General features: G+C 38.4%; 1 pseudogene; it reads left to right on the forward strand.

The window, feature by feature from the left end:
- Positions 1-2,027: 2,027 nt before the first annotated feature.
- LOC131383580 (NADH dehydrogenase [ubiquinone] iron-sulfur protein 5-like) lies at positions 2,028-9,125 on the forward strand (annotated as a pseudogene).
- Positions 9,126-9,514: the final 389 nt, after the last annotated feature.

Here is a 9,514-nt window from a genome sequence, read left to right on the forward strand (position 1 = left end):
AAAACCATTTTAGGTATGATCAGGAAAACAGAAACAAAATCAGAATCAGTTGTTTGCTTTCAACGTTGAAGCCCTGAAAGGGAGGTCATTAAAAAAACTGTTTCAAAATTTACAACTTTTGATTTGTTCCTGAAGTTTTCTGAAAATATAAAAGTCTTAGTATGTATTTGCAATACATATGTAAAATTTTTATCAAATCATTTTGGAATTCATTGCAAGTGCCCAAACATGCTTGGTAAATGAGCTAACTACACAAACTAGAAATATTAAATTCTAAGTTTATACAAAAGCTTTGTGAATTTATGCCTGATACAAATACTAGCTAATATTCAGTTGGAGTTTCAATTTGGAAAATAATTCTTCATTCACCACATTATATGATTCTTCTAAGAGTCCTATAAAATAGATAGGGCAGGTTATATAATCTCCATTGTGAAGAGTGGGTAAATAATAGCTGTGATTTGTTGAAGGTTAACTGTAAGCCATACATGGTTTAATTATTTTGCATATATTAACTCATTTATTCCTCTCTATAGCCTTATGAAGTAGATACTATTGTTGTGCCATTTTGCAGATGAATAAATTAAGACACAGAGAGGTTAAGCATCTACCCAAGGCTGTATAGCTAGAAGTGATGAAGCTGCGATTCAAGTTGAGGAATGATTACTGTCCCATTTTGCAGATGAGAAACCTGAGGTTTGGAGAGGCTGAGGTCACTGAGGTTACTAAGCTAACCAAGGTTAAAATCCTTGTAAAGGGGCTGGGTGCGGTGGCTCATACTTGTAATCCTAGTGTGCAGATCACTTGAGCCCAGGAGTTTGAGACTAGCCTGGTTTCAAGATGGCAAAACCTCGTCTCTGCTAAAAATACAAAAATTAGTTGGGCATGGTGATGTGCACCTGAAGTCCCAACTGCGTGGGAGGCTGAGGTAGGAGGATTGCTTAAGCCCAGGAGGTTGAGGCTGCAGTAAGCCATGATTGTGCCACTGCACTCCAGCCTGGGCAACAGAGCGAGACCCTGTCTCAACCAACCAACCAAACAAAAACAAAAAACAAAACAAAACAAAAAACTGACAAAGAACAATGCAGAAAGTAAAAAAAAAAAAAAGATCTCTCAATCTGTCTAGCTCTAAAAATCCTAGCTTTTAAGCATTTAAACATTTTATTACAATGTTTAAACCCTGGTTTCTCAATTATTGATTTTATGCCAAGATATTGAAGCTAATATGTTGCTCAATTCTGGTCACTGTATACAAAGATAAATTCACATTTTTCTCCCACTATGTAATTTTTAGTATCTGTTTCTACTTTGTAGCCTTGGTAGATAAATGGCTTTTACTTGGGATATTGGGAAACATTTGGGGGAGTATGAGATGCAAAGTATATAGTAATGTACTAGAATCCCTGGGGAAGCATTTTTAAAATACATCAGCTGATGCCTCTGAACAGATCTATCATATCAGATAGGTATGGCACTATCCAGGGTGGATGGAGGCTATCAGAAGGAGGCTGTCCTGGCCTGGGTACTTTCAGAAAACTTCCCCAGCTGAACCTGCTATGTTCTAACCCAGATGAAAACTGCAAGAGGCCCCTCTCCAAGCCCTCTCCAAGAGGCCCACCCTCACAAGCTGTCTCAAGGTCTGGAGACTTTTCATGTTGTAGATATTACCTGACAGTTACAAAGTTCAATGAGAGAACTGTTTTCCTCCATCTGGGTAATAAGGCACCTGATCATTAATTTGGGGGCAGCATTATTGTGCTGTCTGTGGTCAACTAAAATCTGTAAATTTTTTTTTCTTACTGAAACCAAGATTAGAGTAAGTCATCCCCTTTAGGCTTGTCTATATTAAATGTATCTAATTGGGGTACATTATTCCTGTGTGTTGAGCTCTTTGTCAAAATGGATTTAGCAATCTAACATATTAGTGAACTATTCTTTTCAGGTTTGTGTCATATAAAAATTTGAAAAGTAGAATCGTCCTGAAGCAGCAGCCAGAGAAGAGACAAGGGCACGAGCATCAGAACGCCATGCCTTTCTTGGACGTGCAGAAAAGGTCTGGCCTTAACATAGATCGGTGGTTGACAATCCAAAGTGCTGAACAGCCCTACAAGATTCCTGCTCGCTGCCATCCTTTTGAAAAAGAATGGATAGAATGTGCACATGGAATTGGTGGTATTTGGGCAGAGAAAGAGTGCAAAATAGAATATGATTATTTCATAGAGTGTATACTTTGAAATGATGAGACATCTGAGTACCATCAGGAAGCAGTGGGATAAGCTGATAAAGGAAGGGAAGTACACCCCTCCACCTCACCACATGGGCAAGGGGGAGCCTCGGCCCCTAAGCAGAGTCCCACAGTGCTGGGACTACAGGTATGAGCCACTGCACCCAGCTGTTATAAAATATTTTTCAGCTTTATTTCCTTCACTAAAAAATTGGGATAGTAATACCAATCTCAAACGATTATTGAACATACTGAGATTTTATATGCATATATACACAAACACATACATATATAACATATATAATTTATATGCATATATACACAAACAAATCCATATATAACATATATAAAATTTCCTCTAGAATAGTACCTGACATGGTAAATATTCAATGAATAGTCTTTATTATTAATAACCAATAATATTAGCTAATAATTATGAATGGCTAGTAATTATTAGCTAATAATTATGAATGGCTAATAATTATTTAATACATTATTATCTTTGAGGATATTGTGAGAGAATTTGATCAATATATGTCTTTCTATGCCAGAATGTTATCTCATCAAAAAAAAAAATGAGATGTATTAGTCTTAGCTTACTTTGTAGACCATTTATGATTGATCACCATTAGTCTCTTATTCTTTTTTTTTTTTTTTAATGAGATGGAGTCTCGCTCTGTCACCCAGACTGGAGTGCAGTGGCATGATCTCGGCTCACTGCAACCTCTGCCTCCAGGGTTCAAGCAATTCTCCTGCCTCAGCCTCCCGAGTAGCTGGGATTATAGGCATGCATCACCAACGCACGGCTAATTTTTATATTTTTAGTACAGACGGGGTTTCACCATGTTGGTCAAGCTGGCCTCGAACTCCTGACGTCATGATCCGCCTGCCTTAGCCTCCCGAAGTGCTGGGATTACAGGCATGAGCCACTGCACCCAGCCGATCTCTTATTCTTGAGTTAATATAATACACAGTTTTAATCTATTCATATTTCTCAGTTTGTGAAATCTTTGGCTGAGTTTTTGATGTTTCTTTCTTTCTTTCTGGAGACAGAGTCTCGCTATGTTGCCCAGGCTGGAGCCCAGTGGCTGTTCACAGGCCTGATCCCACTACTAATCAGCATGGGAGTTTTGGCCCGCTTGGTTTCTGACCTGGGCCTGTTCACCTCTCCTTAGGCAAACTGTGGTCCCCTGCTCCTCGGTCACCATACTGATGCCACACTTAGTGTGGACACCCAATTGGCTTAGTGCACTAGAGTCCTGGTGTGCACTAGAGTCTTAGTGTGCTAAACTCCTGGACTCAAGCAATCCTTCTGGTTCAGCCTCTTCAGTTGCTGGAACTACAGGCACACACCACAGCACCCTACAGTTTTTTGTTTCTATACATGATGAAATAGAATAAAACCTTGCTTTTCTTAAACCTAGTATTAGGTATATCCCAAGTACCATCCGCCATTGCTGAGAACCCGGAACTAAATAAACGGTTGAGGAGATGAGCTTTCATTTATAGCTTTACTTGTGAAAGGTTGATCTGGCTTCAGTTTTCTTTGGCTGTCAGTTTCTAAAATCTCTGTCAGTAAGAGATTTTGTTGAAGTCAAGAAATCAAATTATAAGAATATGATTGGTATTTTTAATTCAATAACTAATTTTGCACAATGCTATGTTTTGTTGTGGATGAGAGGATAAAGTGACATTAGAGATTTATCTCAGGTTAAATAAGAGTTCATTGCTTTTGGGTAGTGAGTAGACATACAGAAGGGTGTTCATTTAATCTCCAGAGAAAGTTTAAATGGGTTTCTGAGTGTGCCAAAAGATAACCGTTCAGGTTTAGTTTATAAGCAGGATTCCTTAGCCATCATTTTTATTTCCCTTTTTATAGTTTCTAAAATAACATTAGCTCTAACATGCCTAACAGTGTCAAGAAGATATATCTTAGTTTGTGATATGCACTCTCTGTAATGGTTTACCATCACTTTAGACTTCAGGAATAAGGTTCAGTAATTTTAAAACTCAATGCCGTGACATAGAAAACCACTGGCATTATTAACTTTCAAATCAATGAGGACAGTAGAAGAATGTTTTAACAAAAGAGCTAATGGCTGTTTTCTTTAACCTATGGTTGGAATAATTAAATAGCATGGCCTTTTCATCCAACACTAAAAGTAAAATGGAGAGTCTGATATTTTATATCTGAATCCTGTAGAGGATATTGTTGGCACATGTGTAATAGGTTTCAATTTTATTCTTCTTTCCTGAAACAGATAGTCTTCATAGCAGCACCATATGATTCTTATTATTTAACATTTATTTAGTAGTGGTAATAGATTTGACTCTGCATTGAATATCAGAGAGTATGAGTAATTCCTTCCTGGTGGGCATAGTATAAAAATCAGGCAAACCAAACCTCAATATTAAGAGATAATTATCCACGATATGAGGCAGAGGCAGAACACGACACAGGTGCTCTGCTCTTTCAGGAGGCATCTTAAACAAAAATGGAGGCAAGAGTGCCCACGCCCTCGTGCTGTCATGTGGAATACTGGTGAAATAATCCCCTAAAGCTGACTTAAAAGGCACAGCTGAATTGAGCACAAAGAGAAACCAACGGGCTTGTGGATGTTACTGTGCCTTCAATGAAGCTTTAACTCAATAATATGACGATTTAAAAGCAGATGTGATTTTCCTAGCATTGCTACAGTTTCGGCCACCCAGCTATTTTGCTCCTTTCTGATTTGGAATGAATTATTGATAAGGAATACTTCAAAGGTGTGCAAAAAATTATTTTGCGTTTAGTGTTTATAAAACAATGATGTTGATGGAAAAAGAAAGCCACTGTCAATATTTCTCTGAGACTAAACAATAACAAAGTGCCTTCAGGATTCATTTTAATGAGAAATACTAGTGTGGCTCTGTGGAAATCTCAGGACAGGCAGTGCACACTAGCAAATTAATTATAGGTTGGCAGCCAGGCAAATGTAGGAGGCTTATGGTGGCACTGTAGAAAATAAATATTATTTTAATCAGCAATACTGGCTTATTTCCTCAAAGGTAACATCAACCTTTAAATGTACAAGTCACATATATGTAGAAAACGATTTCAGAACAAGGGGTGCGTGGCTTTTCTGACTATTATTTTCAAGTTAGTATTTGCACAAGGTTTCCTCAAAATAAGGCACAACTGATCCCTTAGTCTTGTCCACGGTCAGAGAACAGGGTTATCATTACCGACAGCATTTTATCTAAGCCTGACTCTGATCTGTGCTGGAGGAGACATTGACTTTCATGATGGTTTTATGGATCGATGATTCAGGTGGTTCTCCAGATAGCTCTGCTGGATTCCTGGGCCCTGTTTGCAAGTCAAAGCTGCGTCTCCTCCCCTAGGTGGAATTTCTCAGTTCAAGGATTCACTTCTTAGCTGCCTCCAGCTCCTGCAGTTGGCAGCTGACGGGGCAGCGCTGTTAATGCAACCAGAGTGTTTAAAGCGGCAGGTGATAAGAGACGCTGGGATTTTAACAGCATAATGAATTAATTCGCAAACTCACTGAGCACAAATGATAACTTTGGTACAATTTCCAGTTGCAATTAGGAGGGGACTGCATTGTTTCACAGGATAAAGGTATTAGTCCTGATTCTTGTAATGTAACGTGTAGTATACTGGTATCTTTGAGGAAAAGCTAGTTTCTGGATGTGTGAATTTGCCCGTGACCAACTCCTGAAATGGATGCAAATTAAAATGAGTGATTTCTGTGATAGAGGATGTGCTGTAGCGTAGCCTCTATACCCAGATTCTTAAGAGGGGGCTGGCAGAGTCTCAGAATTTCATTTTGCCTCAATGCTTATCCAAAAGCAGCATAACCAGCCCCTGTTCAAATGTATCCCAAAGTTTTATTATATTTTGAGTTCATCCAGCCTGAGCACGCAATTGTCATTTTGTACTTCAATCTGTAACTATTTCAGTGGCTGCCTTCAGAATCAAAAAATTTGAGATGACTTTTAACTTCTGCATCCATTGTGGAGAAGAATCATTCATATCTTCACCCATTATTTCTGGCATTCCTCCAAAATGTTTCTAGCAGAAGAAATACAATTTTAAATACCAAAGTCAAGTTTTAGAAAAACAAATTCTACTTTTATCAGGATTTGATTGGCATTATCAACAGTATTTTCAAAAAGAAAATTGTGAGTTTGTGTTAATGAAAATGTATGCTAATGTCTTTTTAAGAATTATTTGCCATTATTTTTCTCTTTAGATTGCTATACTACTAAAAGTAATCAATAAAATCTATTGTTACCTGTAGAATGCTCAGATAAGTACTAGGTATACATGGCTAATTAAAAAATACCATTTGATGATAATAGTGGTGACAGACATAATGATAAAATACTTGTTCTTTCAGATGACTGACTTATGCTGAAATGATATATTCGTTCAATACAATGAATATTCAATGCATTTAATAAATATTCATTGGACACCTGTGCTAGGCCCTAGGGGTATTAAGATGAGAAAGATTCAGTATTTTGGGAGATTGTATTGTTACAAATATTCCCTCCTTTTCCTATATGAGAATTATACTTCCTGCCTGTGGCCATGTACCTTGCAGTGTGTCCTGAGGGAAGGGAATATGTATATTTCTCTATTCTTGGCCATGTGACTAATTTTAGCCAATGACCTGTGAGTGGACATGACTCATGCTACATCTGAGAGGCACTGTGTGTTTCTAGCAACATTCTTACTTTTTTCTCTCTTCTTGAGAATAGCATATCTCAAAAAGGAGCTGCTCCTAATCTGAAACACAACCCTGACTTTAATCTCAGTCCTGGAAAGAAAAGATTAAACAAAGCCACAGCAGTTGACTACAGCTGCCACTATGTAACGTGTCTGTTGTTGTAAGTTGCTGAGACTTTGGAAGTTGATTTTTCACCATAGTGAAGCTAACTAAAACACTTTACGTGGCATTAAACTATAGTAACTTAATTCTAAGGCACTAAAAGTTGTGACAAACTGCACAGAAATTTACGACCCAAAAAAGAAATAGTTCTAGTCCAAGAATCCTACAAGCTCAAGTTAGGTAACATTGTCGAGATGTACTGTGAGCAAATTACCTCTGGGTTGTTCTGGCCAGATTTGGATACTGAAATATTTTAGTGAATTAATTGTGCAGCTACCTCCATTGAGTGTTTAGGTTACCAAAAGGAATAACTCTGCCGTAATTTAATTGTCCTAGATGTACAGATCTGGTCCAAGTCAATTGGTAGTTCAAAGTCCAAGCTGCCATGCTTTGTTTATCCAGTGGAATGAAAATTAAGGCTTTTTTTCAGGACAGTTAACATTCCAGAGATATATATCCACCCATTACTAATATCTCTTGATGCTTCTCAATAATTAGATATCAACAAACATTTGCATCTTTCCTCTCTTTCTCCTCCTAGGGTCTGGGTCATCGTGGATGGAGAGGACTTCTGCCTGAACAGAAAAAATAGACATTGTGTGTTTTGTCATATGTGTGTTTGCCTGCGTCTGAGAGAGAGAGAAAGAGAAAGAGAGAGAATAAAAGGTTTAACTCAGTTTGCACTGTAGTATACTTCCTTGAGAGTTCTCTTATACACCTGAAAAGATCAGACACCAGATGAAAATCCCACGACGTTGTAAAGAAAAAAAAGATTATTTAATGTATTTATTTTTGTTGTGTCTTTTTAGAATGTTTTCCTATACACCCTTTGCCAACTGCCTGTCCTTAGACTTGGATGCCGGGACACTGGCTGCTGTAGACATTGCTAGTGCTCCCCTGTGTTTGGCCCTCTTGTTGTCCCTCGGAGCATGGCACGCTCCATCTCCCACTGCCCCGCGGCTGGGTAAGTCATGTGATGGGTTCTAGCCAATGGACCCGAACAGGGATGATACAGTCACTCCCTGGGCACGGCTCTCCAGAACTCCTTTCTCTTGTTGTAGTTACCTTGGAAGACTCATGTTGGGAGGCCAGTGCCACCAGATGGAATTTGGACAGATCCCGACTCACTGCTTGGACCTGCAAAAGACTTTTTGGGAGCAAGACATATGTTTTTATATATTATTTTTACATACCAGAGTCTAAGACAACCTATGATTTCTGAACACTTGTCACTTTTTTGCCTTGGAATTAGTTGCTTTTTCAAATCTGTCCTTCCTTCCTTCTTTTCTTTCTTCTTTCTTTCTTCCTTCTTTTCTTTATTCCAAAAGTATTTATGAAACCAGAGTCTATGCTGGGATTACAGTGACGAACAGTATAGCCACAACTACTGCCCTTATGGATTTATAGGGGAGTGAGAATAACTCACACTGAAAACATTTTTTCCCTGTACCAACCACTCTATCAAACTATCTCATTTAATCCTCATAACAACACTGTGAAATAAGACTTATTATTATCTCTATTTTATAGATAAGGAAACTGGCCTTCAGAGAAGTAAATGACATATCTTGAATCATACAGACAGTGAAGGGCAGAGTTGGGCTTCAACCCTGAGCTGCTTGTTGCCAAAGCCTCGGTGTTATACACCAGGCTACAATAAGGAGTAACTTTTGATTATCTGGAGAGTTTGATGCAAACTCATCATTATTATTATAGATCTGTCAAAATTAGAGATTTCTCCCCTCTTTGGGCAAGAGTTTGTACTTTGATATTTTGATCATAATGAAAAGGGTATCAAGAGAGTGGGACCAAAGAGTTCCATTCCCCTTACTCTCTGTCTAAAACAATGCCCAGCCATATTCCAATATTGCCCTCAGTGCTTTCATCCCTCTCTTTAAGGTGGGATTCCTCCTTTGTGCGGACAGCTTCGTGAATCCACTGCTGGGGTGACTTACAAAGCGGTGGGCACGAAGAGGTTTTTCTCACAGTTTTCAGTAAAGCCCCTGTGAGGATAAAATTTCTATCAAAGGAAAGGGCAGTAGGGATCCTTTTTCCAGGGAGAAGATCTCTGTCTGCACCAGCGAGGATGTCTAATTACAACTTTAAAACAATATTGTTTGGAATACAAAGTGAGACCTTTCCCCCACTTAGTTATGATTTTTTTTTTTCCATCAAAGGAGCAAGCAGGACTTTGAAACAAATCAAGTTTAAGTGAAAATTTTTAATGTCACTGCCTTCTGCCCCCCACTGGTGACTTATATACAGCTTATTTTACTGGAAGGGGCACAGAAAACTTTGGCTTTAACTTAAGGACATTTGATAATAGTAACTGTTTGTTAATTTCAGTTGCTTCTCCTTAGCAGCAAATTCTCAAGTTCTCAGGTCCTTTAGGGCAACT

This window comes from Hylobates moloch, unplaced genomic scaffold (assembly GCF_009828535.3).
Source record: "Hylobates moloch isolate HMO894 unplaced genomic scaffold, HMol_V3 SCAFFOLD_5, whole genome shotgun sequence".
NCBI classification, from domain to species: Eukaryota; Metazoa; Chordata; class Mammalia; order Primates; family Hylobatidae; genus Hylobates; species Hylobates moloch.